General features: G+C 44.8%; 1 long non-coding RNA gene across 1 annotated transcript in view; it reads left to right on the top strand.

Moving 5' to 3' along the window:
- The window catches only part of LOC149524207 (uncharacterized), a 29,984-nt gene extending 13,034 nt beyond the window's left edge, over nt 1-16,950 (top strand). The window contains exon 2 of the long non-coding RNA XR_016349811.1: nt 16,434-16,950. This is a non-coding gene — a long non-coding RNA (uncharacterized LOC149524207). The remainder of the gene's footprint in view (nt 1-16,433) is intronic.
- Nucleotides 16,951-17,436: the final 486 nt, after the last annotated feature.

The raw sequence follows: 17,436 nt of genomic DNA, 5'->3' as shown, positions 1-17,436 counted from the left end.
GCCAAGTGACATCCTACTTACACAGGCACCAAAAGAATCAGGAGAAAACAGTCGTTTGGGGCTTGCGGAAGGAAAGCACGGGTTTTGATTTCAGCTGGCCTGGAAAATGTACCATCTATAGTCATGAAATGAGAGGTTGTTTGTAGATGAGGTTTACCTACAATTAAAAATACCCCTGCTTACCCTGTGCATTTCAGTTCAGGCATAGCACAGAGGATAAATTTAGCAGATTCCTGGGCCTGAGGACGTATGCTTAAGAGAAAATAATAAAGATGGCCAATGGGGAGCGTCTGCTAGCTAGTTAAAAGCACTGTGGATTGTACCAAAAGCAACAATTGCCATTACTAGTCATAATGCTGTAGGCAAGTGTGGATGGAACAGACCCCTCTACTAATAGGGATGTGCAGGAGGGGATACAGGGGGTGGCAGAGGGGAACACACGGGACAGAAGGGGGGAAATGTGCAGGGGCAGCAGCCTCTGGAGACTCCTACCCCCCCAGGAGGTGTTGCTAAAGGGAGGTGTTCCCAGATAAGTGTGGCACCCCCAATCACCCCGCTGTCCCTCTTGTGCTCCTCACTCCTTCTAGAGCCTTCACCCCTCATGCCCCTGTCCTCAACCTCCCTCGCCCTCTAGCCCCCAAACTTCCTTGTGGTGCCTGCACCCAGCACCCCCACTCCCTGTCCCAGACCAGAGCCAGCACCCAGATTCCATCTCAGAGCCTGCACTTCTCACCCTGCTCTGCACCCACATTCCTGGCACACTGGACCCCCACCTGCACCCAAAGGCTCCAGAGCTCCACCCCTTGTATTTCCTGTATCCAAACTCCCTCCCAGAGCCTGCCCCCCAATTCCCTGCTTCAGTCCAGAGCCTGCACCCAGCACCCAAACTTCCTCCCAGAGCCCACACCTGTCCCCCACCCAAATTTCTTCTCAGAGCCTTAGGCAGCGGGTGGTGGTGGTGGTGGTGGTGGTGGTGGGAGAGTTTGAGTGGGGGAGGGGTGTGAGTGCTGGGCTTCCTGGGCACCGCCAAAATGGTTGCAAAACTGCCACCCCTGGCACAACCAGATGTGTTCTAAACCTATATCTGCTGATCTGAGTGGTCAGAGTGATACATGATATCCTAGAATGATGGGCATGGTTTGGACCATAGCTAAATAACGAATACCCCTAGACAAGAATATAGGGCTAAGTCCTCAGGTCCCACAGAAACTTGTGAGGGTTTTGCATGAGTGAGGACCTCAAGTTTTGGCTGATATACGTGCATGTTGTTAAATAAAATGCATGTAATACGTGGCACCAGGGTATACTCTGGATTTTCCAGTGGTTCAAATGCAAATAGACTTGCTCAAGACCACACTACAAACAGAATTAGTGCTGGAGGAAAGCTCTTCACTCAGCATATCAGCTGCATGTCAGTTTATGGCGTTGGTTAAATCTTTCTCCCTTAATGGGCTATGAATTTTGCAGCTCTGATGTTTGCTTGGTAGCTTCCCGTGTTTCTCTTGCCTTCATGGAATACTGTGATCTCCCTCTGGTGGCTAATTTAACTCCAGCAGATTCCTCGATGCTGCTAAAGCTGTGTGGTTAGTGAATTAGGCATCTGTTTCATATGTAATGATTTAAATCTGGTTGTGAGTATGGTTTTGTTGTAAAATCCTATACACCTAATAGGTGTATTCCTTCTTAAGTGTAAGGCACTATAATGCCATTATCTAATTAAGCTAATGACTCAAACACATTGTAGGCCCATAGTTCAAAGATGGGTGCATAAGTTAGGAATTGTGGGGTGAAATCCTGAGCCCATTAATGTCAGCAGTTTTGTCATTGACTACATGGAGGTCAGAATTTCCATGAAGCCTACATCAGGCTATTAAATAGCCATATTGGCCCTGATCCTGCAATTAACTCGGCACAGATATCTCCTTGTCTTCAACATTGACAAGAATCTTCTTTGCAGGTTCAGGGCCCTAGCGCCCGTATAAATGGGAGAGCTCCAGCTTGGGACAGGGATGTTAAGAGGCGGGTATTAATCAAGTTGCCTTGGTTCCTACTGCATTTTAAACTGCAGAGCTACAGCCAGGTTTGGACCCCGACTGGCATGAGCCGTGACTGAGCCAGGCTGCCTGCGCACCCCACTTTTACTACATTTTAAATGCAGAGCTTGGGGCCAGTTGACCGGTTGTTGAAACACTGGAAAGTTATGTCAAGTTACTTTCAGAGTTTATGTGAGGATGAGTGCCCCCAAAAAACTGTGGAAATGTTTCAGCGATGAGGAAAATGCCAGTGAATTGGCTGAGTTTTACTTTCTCATTCACGCTATGAAATTATTCACAGACTGTACTGAAGCTTTAGAGGCCAAGTCATTCAGTGTCATCCCAGTGTATGAGCTAATGACTGAAATCTATGAGCAACATGGGAGAAGTATTCAAGACACGGTTTTTGGGTTTGCTGTGAATATCAGACTAAAGCAATTAATACAAGTTGTGGCTAAGAAACGTGAGAGTGATTTTCTAAATGTTTATGAAAGAGCCGAAATATGCTTAAGTGTCAGATATGACTTCTCTGAAAACAGATTTCATAGTAAAGTGTCCAAATTAGACCTTGCAAATGCTGTGCCCTTTGAAGAATTTTGTGATACAGGCCAGGCTTGCAAGTCCTAAAGAGATTTACATAGATATGCTGTATGACGAATTTGCCATTGTGGAATGTGTTATATGCTCTCTTGAAATGAAAGACTGCCAGATGAGTGAGAAGAGGTATTAGAAACTTTTCAGCAAACCCAAATACCCTTCAAGACCATGACGATAATTAGCTCCTACATATTCTCATTACCATGCAGTAATGCTCACACAGAATAGGTTTTTTCAAGGATGACCACCGCTTGGAGCAATGTGAGGAACAGACTGGAGGTGAACAGGGTAAAAGCAAAGCTCTAGTCCTGCATTAATTTTTCAGAAGAATGCAAAGACATGTGCTTTCATTTCCTGGGAAACAAAAAATTCTGAATGATGCTAGAAAAAGACATAAATATCAACAATAGTCTCTCTCAGAATTGTGAGTAAGCTTTCAATGTTTTGGTAGTCTTTATAGATGTGGTTATTAGCACTACATTTAGTTTAAAAAATCACTATGGACTAAATGCAACTGTTCTCTATTCTTGAGACACCTTGATGGCCACCTTATCCTGCTGCTGTTTGGACTGTAGCCTTGTGTCATTGTTCTGTTTGGCAATTTGATGGTTGGACCCAGACCTGCTACCCTGCTACCCTCAAGTCCCTAGCTCCTTTGTTGTTGAGGGCTACATGCTTAGTTTGGCATCTCCTAACTGTTTGTATGTGTGGTCCATTGTTCCTCTGCAGGACTGCAGCAGACTGCTCCTCATAGGAAGCTATTGTCTAATCCCTGAGAGGATTTTTTGGTGCAAGCCAGGTAGGAATCCTTTCCGGTCTTTAATTATGGAATCATGAATGTCTCCAAAGTTGTGTGTGGATGGCAGAGTTCTCAGCTCTGTCACATAAGTATCTGTTCCTGCTTACTTTTTTTCATCTGAAACTAAGAAACAAATGATTCTGTGGTCACCTCTGTCTGGAATCACAGTACTCATCCAACTTCTTTATCAGCTATTCCACAGTACTGGTCATTATTCATGACCATGTTGTCCCATTCCTCTAGGACTGGTCCCCATAGCGGATGGCAGTCTACTACAGCTGCCACTTACTAAATTAACTCATATTGTAGAGCTCTGTAGTATGGCCCTAAAGGTCTGAACTAGGGATCAATATGATTCTACATAATGGAATTTTTGTTTTTTTTAATATTTAGGAAATTGCATTAAAATTACATTAAAAGAATGTTAATGTTGCAAGTCAAGCAGTAAAAAAACTAGTAAATGCCAGAATGAATGTTGCTTGTGTATATTTAATTTGAACCCCCTTGTGCATATGCATTATGATACAGTCTTTAATTACATGATCGCATACTAATTTTTTTCAACAGGACCACTACTGATTTTACAACCTTAACATTCTTTTAATGGTATTTTTATAGTAACAGTTAATGCTAGCAAAAGGAGGGGGATAAAACTTCATGTTTCGGGGCTAAATCCAATCTCTTGCTATTAGGGATTAGAATGAGATCTTTGCTTGGGACAGATTACCCTATAGTGGGTGTTGGCCACTATTGGAGACAGGATACTGGACAGTTGAACCAAGTCTGATTCAGTATGGATGTCCCTATGTTCATTGTCTTTGACAGATTTACACCAGAGATGAAACAAGGTATTTTTTTTTAAATCCTCCTTGGTTCACAGACTTTATATGGCATGTACTGGCTTCTCCTCTGTCTCTGCAGGCCCTGATAATCTCCAATTATATTAAAGGAATATTAAAAAATAATAATATCCAAGAATATTAAAGGAACTGGCCCATAGATTTTTAAAGACTCCATAAGCTCGGGGGCTATATCCTAGGACTGGAGAATTGCTAATATAATGCTTGTTTTTAGGAAGTGTGTTGGGGGGGAGGAGAGGGAGTGATCCAGGAAACTACTGGCCTATTAGTTTGACCTCAATTGTATGTAAGCTCTTTGAACACATTTTGAAAGAGAAAGTTGTTAAGGATATAGACATTAGGATAAAATACAACATGGTTTTATAAAAATTTGACAGTGCCAGACCAGTCTGATTTCTTTCGTTGAGAAGATAACTGATTTTTAGACAAAGGAAATGTACATCTAATCTACATGGATTTCAGTGAGTCATTCGATACAGTTCCACATGAGTAATTGTTAGCTAAATTGGATAAAACAGGGATTAATATGAGAATTTAAAAGTAGATTAGGAACTGGTTAAAGAGGAGAGTACAAGTCATACTGAAATGCTGGAGAAAGGTTACTAGTAGAATTCCTCAGTGATTGGTCTTGGAACCAGTAGTATTTAATATTTTCATCAATAGGCCTCGCACAAAAGTGGGAATGTGCTAATAAAATTTGCAGATGACACAAATTTGGGAGGAATTTCTAGTATGGAAGAGGACCAGAATATCATATCAGAGGGGTAGCCGTGTTAGTCTGAATCTGCAAAAGCGGCGAGGAGTCCTGTGACACCTTATAGACTAACTGAAGTGTTGGAGCATAAGCTTTCGTGGGCAAAGACCACTTCAGTTAGTCTATAAGGTGCCACAGGTCTCCTCACCGCTTTTGCAGAATATCGTAGAAGAAGATCTGAATGATCATGAAAACTGGAGTAATAGAAATGAGATGAAATTAATGGTGTAAAGTACAAGGTCATGCACTTCTGGACTAATAACAAGAATTTTTGCTGTTGGGTGGAGATGTATAGCTGGACGCAGCAGGAGAAGGAGAAAGACCTGAAATGTATTGGCCTATCACAGTGTGACTGAGCCACTACTGTGATGAGACATTAAAAAGGCTAATGCAGCCTTAGGCTGCATTACATGAGGCATTGCCATTAGAAATAGGAAGTGTTATTACCATTATATAAAGCACTGGTGAGATCTCATCTGGAATACTGGTGCAGTTTTGGTCTCCAGTGTTTTAAAAGAAATGAATTCAAACTGGAGCAGGTGCAGATGACTGCTAGGATGATCAGACAAATGCAAAACTTACCTACAAGAGGAGACTCAAGATGCTTAGTTTGTTTAGTCCAACCAAACTAAGCTGGGGGAGATCTGATTGCTCGCTATAAATATATCAGAGAAATAAATACCAACAAAGGAGAGGAGTTATTTAAGTTAAACACCAGTGATGATAAACTGGCCATTGACAAGTTTTCGTTGAAATTGAGCAAAGGTTTCTAGCCAGGAGGAATGAAGTTCAGGAACAGCCATCCAAAGGGAATAGTGGGGCCAAAAGCATCCTCCAAGACTGAGGGTACAGCTAGACTGCGAGGTTCTATTGGAAAAAAATACGCAAAACGCACTCCGTATTTTGCATATCTTTTTCTGATACTTTTGTTGGAAGAGGCTTTTCCAAAATTTGGCCCATCTAGACTGGGCCAAATTTTGGAAAAAAATCTCTCTTTTTTGGAAGTCCCCTTTTTCCTCGTGGAACGAGGAACGCAGTTGCTTCTGAAAGAGCGTGTTTGCTCTTCTGCAAAAAAAAGTGGAAGAGCAAATGCGTTCCCTGGATTCGGAGTTTTTTTGAGATACCTCTGGTATCCCAATTCCTTCCAAAAGTGAGGGAAGGGAGCGGGGTGTAGGAAGTGCAGGGCTTCAGTGCCCTGGTGCATAGAGTAGGGGGGCAGACGGGGTGTCCGTGGCCACAGGTGGGCTGAAGACAGCTGTGGCCCACGGAGATGAAGGAGGGCCTCTCATGGTGGCTCATCGCTACTTTAAATCATTATTTCAGGGCTTCAGTAACTCAGCCAGAAATTATGGGTCTATTATAGGAGGGTTGGGGAGGGTCTGTGGCCTGTGATGTGCAGAAGGTAAGACTAGATAACAACAATGGTCCCTTGTAGCCTTAAAGTCTATGACTATGGGTTTGTGATGGCTCTAGTCTGAATCCTCCCATTCCAACCCTGCTCTAGTCTGAATCCTCCCATTCCATCTCTCCTCCCTTCCACTCTGTCCTGTCTCTGGGGAGTCTAATGTTACCTCCATGGCCTCGTCTAGCCCAAAATCACTTTGAAAAAACTCTTTGCTCTTTGTCAGATTAATTCAGTTTCTCCTTTACCCTCTCTCAAGGGATAAAGATTGGGGGCTGCTGGCAATCAGTTTGGAGTGGGTGACGCAGAGCAGCCAGTAAGTGACCAGGTCCTGCATAACAGGTCTTGTGCCCCCTTGTCTAGTCATGATCTTTACATGACTAGAGCAGCAGTACCTACCCGAGTACGGGGGCAGAGGAAGGGGCAGAGGGAAGGGTGTGTCAAAACCCCAAATTTTCATTTTGCGTGGAACTTAAATGTTCTTATTCTGAATGGCAACAAATCCAAATATTTTCAAGACTTCATGTGAAAAAGAAATTCCAAATGTTTTTTGTTTCCGAAGAGTTTAATTTTTTTTAAAATTCATTTTGAAGCAATTTTCATTTTTTACATTAACTTTATTTTTTCATTTTTATATTACTTAGTCACATGATGTATCAGTAGTAGCAAGATACACTGAGATGCCAAGACATGCCATGTTATGTACTGCTGACATGCCATATTATAGGTAGGGCTCTGTGTTATCTCTTTGTAACATTATGAAACAATTTAGCTCTTTGACAGTTTGAGCAGACACTTCTTATGCTAATTAGAGGAGCAGATGTTTGTCTATCCTGCTGTTGAAAAATGATTCTAGGCTAACATGAGGATGTCCAGCAATGTGCTACTACTATTGACCTGCAATAAAAAAAAAAGTAAAAATTATAGTAAAAATATACAAATTTATTAAAAAAAAGTTTTCAATTTTAATTATAAAAAATCATGGAATTAAATTTTCCAAATAGATTTTAAAGGCATTTAAGTGCTTGAAAATGCCCATGGGGACCAAGGGGTATTTTCAAAAAGGTCTAGGTGCTTCTGAAAAATCACACCAGGGACTTATGTCTTAAGGTGCCTAAATACCTTTACCGTCTGGCAGTCAGCCCCCAGCTCTCTCGTGGATCTTGGGCACAGCTAAGAAGCTGTTTCGAAAATCTTCTGACTCCTCAGTGAGCCCTTTTTGGAGAGCACAGAAGATGTAAGCTTTCAAAAATTCTAACTGCAATCGCTCTGTGCCTCAGTTTCCCCAGATGTAAAATGGGGATTATGATGGGATGTCTGTCCTGAAATGGGACTAGATGACAGCTGGCAGTGAGGCAACGTGGATATTGGGGCTTGGAGAGTCTCTGAGGAGAACTCCAGAGTGTGGGGGCACTGCAGCAGGGCAATATCCAGAGGGGAGGGTGGCACACAGGTCCTAATGTCAGAGGCTGAACCATTAACACATATGCAGGTAACAGTAGGTGAGACACCGGCTGGAAGGGGGGGCTCCCGCACTGAATGACCAGCAGGAGGCGTTGCCGTGGTGAGCCACACCGTGTTATGGGGATAGTACTTCCATCACATGACCTGACAGTGTGCTTCTGGATGGGTTACCCCAAGCAGGCCGAGGCCGTACGAGTTGAATAAACAGAAAGGCATCCAGAAAGTACAGAGGCATCTGTCTTCTTGCTGCTGCTCTTTTAAAAACAACTTCCCTTTCTCCCAGAGGCAGAAAGCACATAAACATTCCGAACTTCCTCTGTTATAATTGAAATAGGGCTTGTTCCCATCTGCGAGCAAGCCCCATTATTTAGGGGATGTCTGAGATAAGCCAAGAAACACCTACTGACCTGAGCAAAGTCAGGGTACGTCTACACTACAGCGCTAGTTCGAACTAACTTAGTTCGAATTAGTTAATTCGAACTAAGCTAGTTCGAACTAACGCATCTAGAACTAAAAACTAGTTCGAACTAGCGTTTTGCTAGTTCGAACTAGTAAGTCCACATTGAGTGGACTCTGAACAGGGCTTAAGGATGGCCGGAAGCAGTGCCGGCAGGGCATAAAAGGAGGACTTAGAGCGTGGAGATACTGTCTCAGGCTAGCCGAGGGCTGCGCTTAAAGGGTCCCGACCCCCACCCCGGACACACAGTTCTAAGGGGTGCCCCGCTTGCAAAGAAGTTCTGGCTTGGAGTGCCCTGAGTGCCCACACTGGGCACATCACACCACTCGGCCATCAGCCCGGCTGCACTTGCCGCAGGCTGCCATCTGGGGAGAGGGAGTAATTGGGGGGCTGCAGGAGAGCTTCCACCCCCAGAAGCCCGCAGAGCCAGCCCAGTCCTCCCCATCGGGGGCTCGTGCCCCATTCCTCCCTCACCTTCTTCCACTTGCCCTTCCCTAGCCCCCCTTCTTATTGATGTACAAAATAAAGCTAATGTTTCTTCCAACATTGACTCTGTCTTTATTGAAAAAAACTGGGGGAGACTGGGAAAAGGAGGTGGGAGAGGGGAAGAGAAAGGCTGGGAGAGGGGAGGGCAACTAACATGATCAGGGGTTGGGAACAGGTCCCAGATGAAGAGAGGCTACAGAGACTGGGACTGTTCAGCTTAGAAAAGAGGAGACGGAGGGGGGACAGGATAGAGGTCTCTAAAAGCAGGGGTTGGGTGGAGAGGGTGCATTCAGAAAAGTTCTTCATGAGTTCCCATAAAGAAGGACTAGAGGACACCAAAGGAAAGGAATGGGTAGCAGGCTTCAAACTAGTAAGAGAAAGTTGTTCTTCTTCCCAAAGCAAATAGTTAACCTGTGGAACTCCTTGCTGCAGGAGGCTGTGAAGGCTAGAACTAGAACAGAGTTTAAAGGGAAGTGAGATCAAGTGATGGAGGTTGGGTCCATGGAGTCCTATTAGCCAGAGGGTAGGAGTGGTGTCCCTGCCCAAAGTTTGTGGAAGGCTGGAGAGGGATGGCACGAGACAAATGGCTTGGTCATTGTCTTCGGTCCATCCCCTCCAGGGTCCCTAGGGTTGGCCGCTGTCGGCAGACAGGCTACTGGGCTAGATGGACCCTTGGTCTGACCCAGGACGGCCATTGTAAGCTCAGGGCTCAGGGTCGGGGGTCTCAGTGGACCCCCTTGATTTTCATGCACACCTGCTCCTGGGTGGCCAGGCTGGCAGCTCTCCTGCCCTAGACGGCCACTTTCCTGTGCCTAGTGCGGAGATCGTGGACGAGGTCCACGATGTCCGCACTAGCCCAGGAAGGTGCCCGCCTCTTGCGGTCCAGGGCAAGCTCCCGGGAGCCGCCAGCCTGGTCCCGGCAAGAGGGGGTGGGCTGGGAGGCATCGGGTGGGTGGCTCTGTGCCGTGCCAGGTGCAGGGTCTGCTAGCTGGGTGCTGGCAGGCTTGCACCTGGCACGGGCACCGTAGCCAGCCCGTGCCCCTTTAAGGGGTCCGGGGCCGGGAGGGGGGCATAGAGTTTCCCTGGTGTTGGCCAGAGTGGCCACCAGGGAAACCTGGGGAGGGCTAGCCTCCCACTAGTTCGAACTAAAGGGCTACACAGCCCTTAGTTCGAACTAGCTAGTTCGAACTAGGCGTTAGTCCTCGTAAAATGAGGTTTTCCTAGTTCGAACTAAGCGCTCCGCTAGTTCGATTCAAATTCGAACTAGCGGAGCGCTAGTGTAGCGCATAGGAAAGTTAGTTCGAACTAACGTCCGTTAGTTCGAACTAACTTTCTAGTGTAGACATACCCTCAGTTACTAAATCTGTTACCGTTCCCTGCCTTGTCGAGTGTTATGCAGGTGAGGTGACTAGATGCTATCGTCATGGAGCCATATCCTAGACCTGTGTAAATCTGCATAGTAACAGCTGAAGTCAGTGGAGCAGCACCAGCTGAGAGGATGCCCATGGCCACCTTAGAAGAACCTACATAGATTCACGCACACATAATGGATTTCCCACAATAACTTCCCTGAGCTGACATGGCAGCTGAATTCATTCTCAGTTCACGCAGAAAAAGAGCCAGATTTTCAACTGGTGCAAATCAGTAGCATGGAGGTCCACTGAATTACACCAGCTGAGAATCTAGCCCTGGGAATGTAGCAATTTCCTGGCAATTGAGATTCCAGAGGAAACAGCATCTGAAACTCTCTGGCATTGACACAAGGATCATTCTCTTTGATGACTGACATTTAACGTAGCTGCCAAAAGGGCTCCAACCATCTAGTGTAGGAATGGACGTGACCTGGCTTTGAGGGAAATGATAACGAACAATATCCCCAAGTCAGCAGGCTACCAAGGAAGTCTGAGCTTGGAACAGACTCCTGACTCTGGGCCAGGAAAGATTGGCTGTCCTGTGACATGAATGAGGATGAGCCTCCAGGAGAAAAGGAGTGTAGCACAACAGTCCAGAGAGTCCCTCGTCAGCTCATGCACAGAAAGGAACTGGCACAGTTCCATGGATGGTCTTATTACTCATCTGCCTTCCTGGATGTGAGGGAAAGTATGTGACAACTACAGTCAGCAGGCACAATCAAATACCATGGAGGATATGTAGGGAGGGGAGAGGAAGCAGCTAAGACTAGAGACCCAGATTTGTTCTTGCGAATTAATAGTGTGGGTTGATCCAATAGAATATGGTTAATGGGGAGGAGGAAGGATGGGGTGGAGGATGACACTGTGTCTGGTCACAAACACAAGCCAAGATTCTCCACAGGGCCAAGTTTTCTCAGGCACTGTGCAACAGCTGATCATAGCCAGAGTGCAGTGCACTTCTGTCCCAGCTCTGGATACATCTGCTATTTCGGGACCAGCTGGCAGGTGCTGCCGGAACCAGATAGGCTGGTTTTGAACTAGATGGGAGTTCCTTCATCATGCCGGGAGACTTCTCAGCTGGCCAGATCCATCTGTTTTCCAGCCTGTCTAGCACAACAGAGAATCCCTCCCCCATTGTCAGTCTGTCACCCTGGAACACAAATCAGGCATTCCCATTTCTTATTTGATACATGCAGGGGCACCATTTATAGGAGCTTGGAGGGCAGTAACCCCCTCCTCCTGAGTTTGAATCCCTGGATTTCATGTTGAGGTCTGCTTAAAGCTGCATGCCCTGACCAGTGCCGGACCGATCCATATTTGCGCCCCGGGCAGCGGGCGCGCGGCGCATGTGCGGCCCTGCCCCGAGGCACGCAGCGCCTGATTAACATGGTAAGGGGCGCCACATCCCTGGGCGTGCGGCACCCCTTACCACTTCAATCAGGCACCCCCCATAGGTTGGCGCCCTGGGCAGCTTCTCTGCTAGCCCCCTCCTCCCCCCCCCCCCCCGCTTAATCCAGCCCTGGCCCTGACTCCAGAGGCAGTTCTTAAATGCAACAGTTTGGGTTGCTTGCAGCTTTGCCTTTGGGGCAGGGAATTTGTTATAAAAAGTGGGAGGGGCAGGGTGATTAAGAATAACAAAAGGTGAGTTATTCAGGTAATTGAAGGATCATTAAATCATCATGAAAACATTGCTGGGTACCCCACTTAAAAAATACGGGGGAAAGTGTAGGAATGAGTGTTGTGCTGCAGGAATCTGCATTTGGATCTCTTCTGTTAAACTTCTCTTAAATGCTCTTGAAAAAGGGGTGAACAATGACTAATCCAAAGCTGACTGGAAAGAGTTACAAAGAGATCTCACAAAGCTGGGTGACAGGGCAATACAAAGGCATATGGAATTCAGTGTTAATAAGTGCAAAGTAATGCACATGGAAGAATATAATCCTAACTATAGAGAAAAAAGTGATGGTGTCTAAAATACCTGTTATCACTCAAGAAAGAGATCTTGGAATCTTTGTGGGTAGTTTCCTGAAAACATCTACTCAACATGCAGTCGCAATCTAAAAACTAAGAAGCTAACAGAATATTGGGAATCATTAGGAAAGGAATAGATAAGACAAAATACCATATTGCCGCTATATAAAATCATTGTGTGCCACATCTTGAATACTGTATACAGAGCTGGTCACTCCATCTAAAAAAAGATATATTGAATTTGGAAAAGGTACAGAAAGGGCAATGGAAATGATTAGGGGTAAGGAACAGTTTCCATATGAGGAGAGATTAACAAGACTAAAACTTTTCATCTTGAAAAAAAATGATTAAAGGGTGGAGGGATATGTCGGAGGTCTAGAAAATCATGAATGGTGAGGAAAAATAGAATAAGGAAATGTTATTCATTCCTTCACTAACATAACACAAGAAGCTGACCAATTAAATGTATAGGCAGCAGATTTAAAACAAACAGAATGCATTATTTTTTTCATGGTCAACTTGTGGAACTCTTTGCCAGGAGATGGTGGAAATGCCACACTATAACAGGATTCCAATAAAAACAAAATAAGTTCAAGGAGGCTGGGTCCATCAATGACAACTAGCCAGAATGAGCAGGAATGGTGTTCCTAGCTTCTGTTTTCCAGAAGCTGGGAATGAGTGACAGGATGGATCATGATAATTGCATGTTCTGTTTATTCCTTCTGAAGCACCTGGCATTGGCCAGTGTTGGAAGATAGGATACAGGTCTAGAAGGACCTTTGATCTGACCCAATATGGCATTCTGATGTTTTTGTATAGAGCTGAAATGTACATGCCCCCTTGCTCTAACTCTATAGACCCCACTTTCCTTCCAGAGCTGAGAGCATGCCCAGGAGTCCTGACAGGGTCTCCTTCTTCCCAGAGTTAGTAACATAGTAAGACTAGACATTAACATTTTAAGGCTAACTAGTGTCCCTTAAGTGACTGTCCACAAGATGTCAGAACATGTTAATTTTAGAGCTGAGTGAGTCTAATATATTTATTTAATTTTCTTTCTTTTATATAGGAATTAGATACAGTGCTCTTATCAGCTAACTGTTAAGTTGTCTGCCAAAACCAGCAGAGTTTTCCAGTGCTGTGGTAGACCTTCGATAGAGATGTGGGGGGGGGGGAGGCAAGGTTCCCTGTAAGCTGTGTGCCCGCGTGGGCACACAGCCCTTTTCTGAGCCCTACAGAGGTTCAGAGCTCCCCACGTAGGCAGGGAGCTCAGCTGATTGGCTGGGAAGGGGAGAAGGTGCATTCACCTTCTCAGAGGAGCAGAAGCTGCTGCTGTCTGATCTGGCTGTGAAAGCCTCAGCCAGCTCCCTGCCTGCCCTGCACCAGCTTGGCATTCCGGAAAGCCAGATGCAGGGCCATGTGTGTGTTTGTGAATGCTGAGTCCCTGGAAGGAGGGGAGACAGGCTTCTCATGCTGCCCCTGCCCCCAATAGCTCACATTGGCCAGTTTCAACCACTAGCAGCTGCCTGTTTGCAGGACAGGCAGGATGAAATGCGTCCTTCCTCCCTCATCCCCATGGCTCACAGCATTCAGTTCAGAACAATAAACATGGCTCCTACAGCTCCCCTGAGCATGTACAGGGGCTGGAAGGCAGGGACCTTGGCTAAGGAACCTGATGGGCTGCTGGCTGGGGGCCAGGTAACCTCCAGCCTCCCCCTCCTTTACCCCCTATCCCCCTTCTGCCCTCCTACCCCATGTAACCCAAACCTTCTGCACCCCTGCTCCAGGCCTCATACACCTTCCCAGACACTGCATCCCCTCTTACACTCCTCCTCAGGTCACAATCCCCTCTCAGACCTTGCACCCCAATCTGCTATCCCTGCTCACAGCCCAAATCCCTGCACTCCTGCCCCAGGTCACTCCCTCCCAGGCCCTGCACCCCCTCCTCACCGCAGTCCATTGCTCCAGGTCATGATCCCCTACTTCACCCAAACTCCCTCCCAGATCCTACACACCAATCCCATATCCCAATCTCCCTTCTGCACCCAACGTCTATCCCAAACCCCTGCACCTCCTCCATTAATATAACGGAAGAGTGCAGACCTTGACCACTTACCAAAGTGCCACCCCCCACATCAAAAATTATTGCCCACCCCTATGTTAATGGCTTAAGATAAGAAAGACAAAGATTTTTTTAACAGAATTTTTTTGAGAGTTGCAGATATCTAAAACTCTGATCTTAATGATTTTTTAAAATCCTGTGTTACTAAGGCTATGTCTAAACTACATTCCTCTTCCCAAAGAGGAATGTAAATGAGCCTGATCGAAAATGCAGATGAAGCGTGGATTTACAAATTTCGCACTTCATTTGCAGAATAGCATGAGAGCGCTTTTTCAAAAAAGGGTTTTTTGAAAAAGAAGCTGCAGTCTAGACGGGGTTCTTTCGGGGGAAAAAAAGCCCTTTTTCGAAAGAACCCATACACCTCATTTTTTTTCAGTAGTACAGGTTCTTTCAAAAAAGGGTGGGTTTTTTTATAGAACCCCGTCTAGATGGCAGTTTCTTTTTCAAAAAACCCTTTTTCAAAAAAGCGCTCTCATGATTATGCAAACGAAGCGCAAGATTTATAAATACACGCTTCATTTGCATTTTCGATTGAGCTCATTTACATTCCTCTTTCGGAAGAGGAATGTAGTTTAGACATGCCCTGATTAATACATGGTAAACTGTATTGCGTTAAGGCCAGATATTTGCTATCTGGTAAAGTTCTGGCTTTTATGTGTCAGAGGTCATAAGTACTAGGTGGGATGCTAGCTATTTTGTAGGATGAAACCTTATTTGCAAGATCTTTAAAACATGTATCTATCTGTTAGAAAGGATGAAGATACATGGACTCCAACGTCTCAGAGGAGTAGCCGTGTTAGTCTGTAACTAAAAAACCAACAATGGTCCTGTAGCATCTTAAGCTAACAAAAATATATAAATAGTATCATGAACTTCTGTGGGCGCAACCCACTTCTTCAACTAAGGGTAGTGTTAATTTTCTTTTTATTTGATTTCATATTAAATAATAATAAGCACTTCTCTTTGTTAATTATCCCTTGTTTTAATATGTTTTCTTTCACACCAATGGACTATTTAAAATATATATTTATACCTATGGTTTGTATTTGTACTGGTGAGTGCACATCCACACACTACCTCCATATTGGTGTTGCACATAAGTAATTTCAACCCACCCAAAAGAAATTCCATTCCTCCCCAAGGATGGAAAATCTTAGAGGGAAAACTGGTTGGGAGAGGGCGGATGCGGTTGGTTCCCCCTTCTCTTCTTTTGGTGTTTGGTTTGTGCTGACCATACTTAGTAACACTGCTGAAGCAGCTGTGCTCAGTCTGCCTCCCCTGCTCTTGCTCTCTCTCTCTCCTCTTCCCCTATCACAGCATGCACAGGTCATATCCTTTCCCTCCCCTGGATACTATACATAGTGAGCCAGATTCATTAGTTTCTTCTGGCCACTTTGGCATTGCTCCCGTCATGCACAGCAGCTATAAACTTGTAAAATAGCCCGTTAAAATTGGTTAACATTGCTGGAGAATCTGGTCTAAGGTCTTTTACTACAACAGTATTGTAACAAAGCAGTTTGCTTTTCAAAGTTTTTTATCACTAAAATAGAATAGTTTTCTAAGTAATTCTTATTGTACTTGCACTTTGCACTCTTTGTGATTGAGACCTTAAAAAAAAAGCTTAATTTTTAATAAGCCTAAGGAGATACAATCTGACAGACAAATGTTTAGACCGAGTGCCTGCTTTTATGTTGGGAAGAGTTGGTCTTTTGTCTCTTTAATTACCTTTCTGACCTTTTGGAACACTGCCTTTTACATAAGCCATAGGAGAGCTGCACAGAAAATCTGCCATTGAAGCAAGGGCTGCACATCTCATACAGATGATCAAGGTCCTTAGCTATTTTGAGGGTAACCTTTCAGCATATTTTGTTGTTCATCTTATAAGACCTCTTTAAAAGCTCCAGTGAACAGTTCTGGCATTTCCAAAATATCTGTAAGGAGACCCAGTTGCAATTTTAAAGAAATGTTAGTTTTGCGATTCTGTTGTTCAGCCTGTACAAGGTTATTACTATGGCATTTCATAAATAGATGAATACTATATAAAATAATCCTAGTGCTATGTCTTCTTACCAATTTTAGGCATCTCGAAGGCACCTGTCACTTTGGTACTGAAGTACAGCAGGTGAAACCAGAGGAAGGCTTTGCTGCCCCCCGACCATTAGGTAAGAGCCATAAGTACCCACATCCATGTTATTAGCACACATCTCTACTTGTCAAAAAAGCAACCAGAATGTTGAGAATCATTGGAAAGGGGTAGTTAATGAGAGAAAATATCATATTGCCTCCATAGAAATTCACGGTATGCCCACATCTTGAATACTGCATGCAGATCTGGTTGCCCCGTGTCAAAAAACGTATTGGGATTGGAAAAGGTTCAGAAAAGGGCAACAAAAATGATTAGGGTATGGAGTGGCTTCCATAGGAGAAGGGATTAATAAAAGTCAGTCTTTTCAGCTTGGAAAAGAGATCACTAAGAACAGATGTGATAAAGGTTTATAAAATCAAGGAGTGGTGTGGAGAAAGTAAATAAGGAATTAATATGTACTCCTCATAACACAAGGACTAGGAGGTACCCAATGAAACTAATAGGCAGCAGGTTTTAAACAAACAAAAGGAAGTACAACTCAGAGTCCACCCCTGGAACTCCTTTCCAGAGGATGTTATGAAGGTCACGACTATAAGAGGAGTTCAAACATGAGCTAGATACATTCATGGGGGATAGGTCATCAAGGACTATTAGCCAGGATGGGCAAGGATGGGCCCTTAGTCTCTGTTTTGTCAGGGCTGTGAATGGGCGAGTGGGAATGGATCACTTGATCGTTACCTGTTCTGTTCATTCCCTCTGAAGCACCTGGCATTGGCCACTATCGGCAGATAGGATACTGGGCTAAATGGACCTTTGGTCTCATTCTTATGTCCCTCCCTGCCTTTGGCAGCGTGTCTTCTGCAGATGCTGTGCTACCATTGCCTAGGGGTATGTCTAGACTACATGGCTCCATCGATAGAGCCATGTAAACTAGTTTACCCAACATACTCAATAAAGCGGGGCTTTAAATAATCCCCGCTTCATTAAAATAAAAAT

Source organism: Pelodiscus sinensis, chromosome 6 (genome assembly GCF_052426305.1).
Source record: "Pelodiscus sinensis isolate ZL-2025 chromosome 6, ASM5242630v1, whole genome shotgun sequence".
NCBI classification, from domain to species: Eukaryota; Metazoa; Chordata; order Testudines; family Trionychidae; genus Pelodiscus; species Pelodiscus sinensis.
This window is presented reverse-complemented; position numbering and strand designations above follow the sequence as displayed.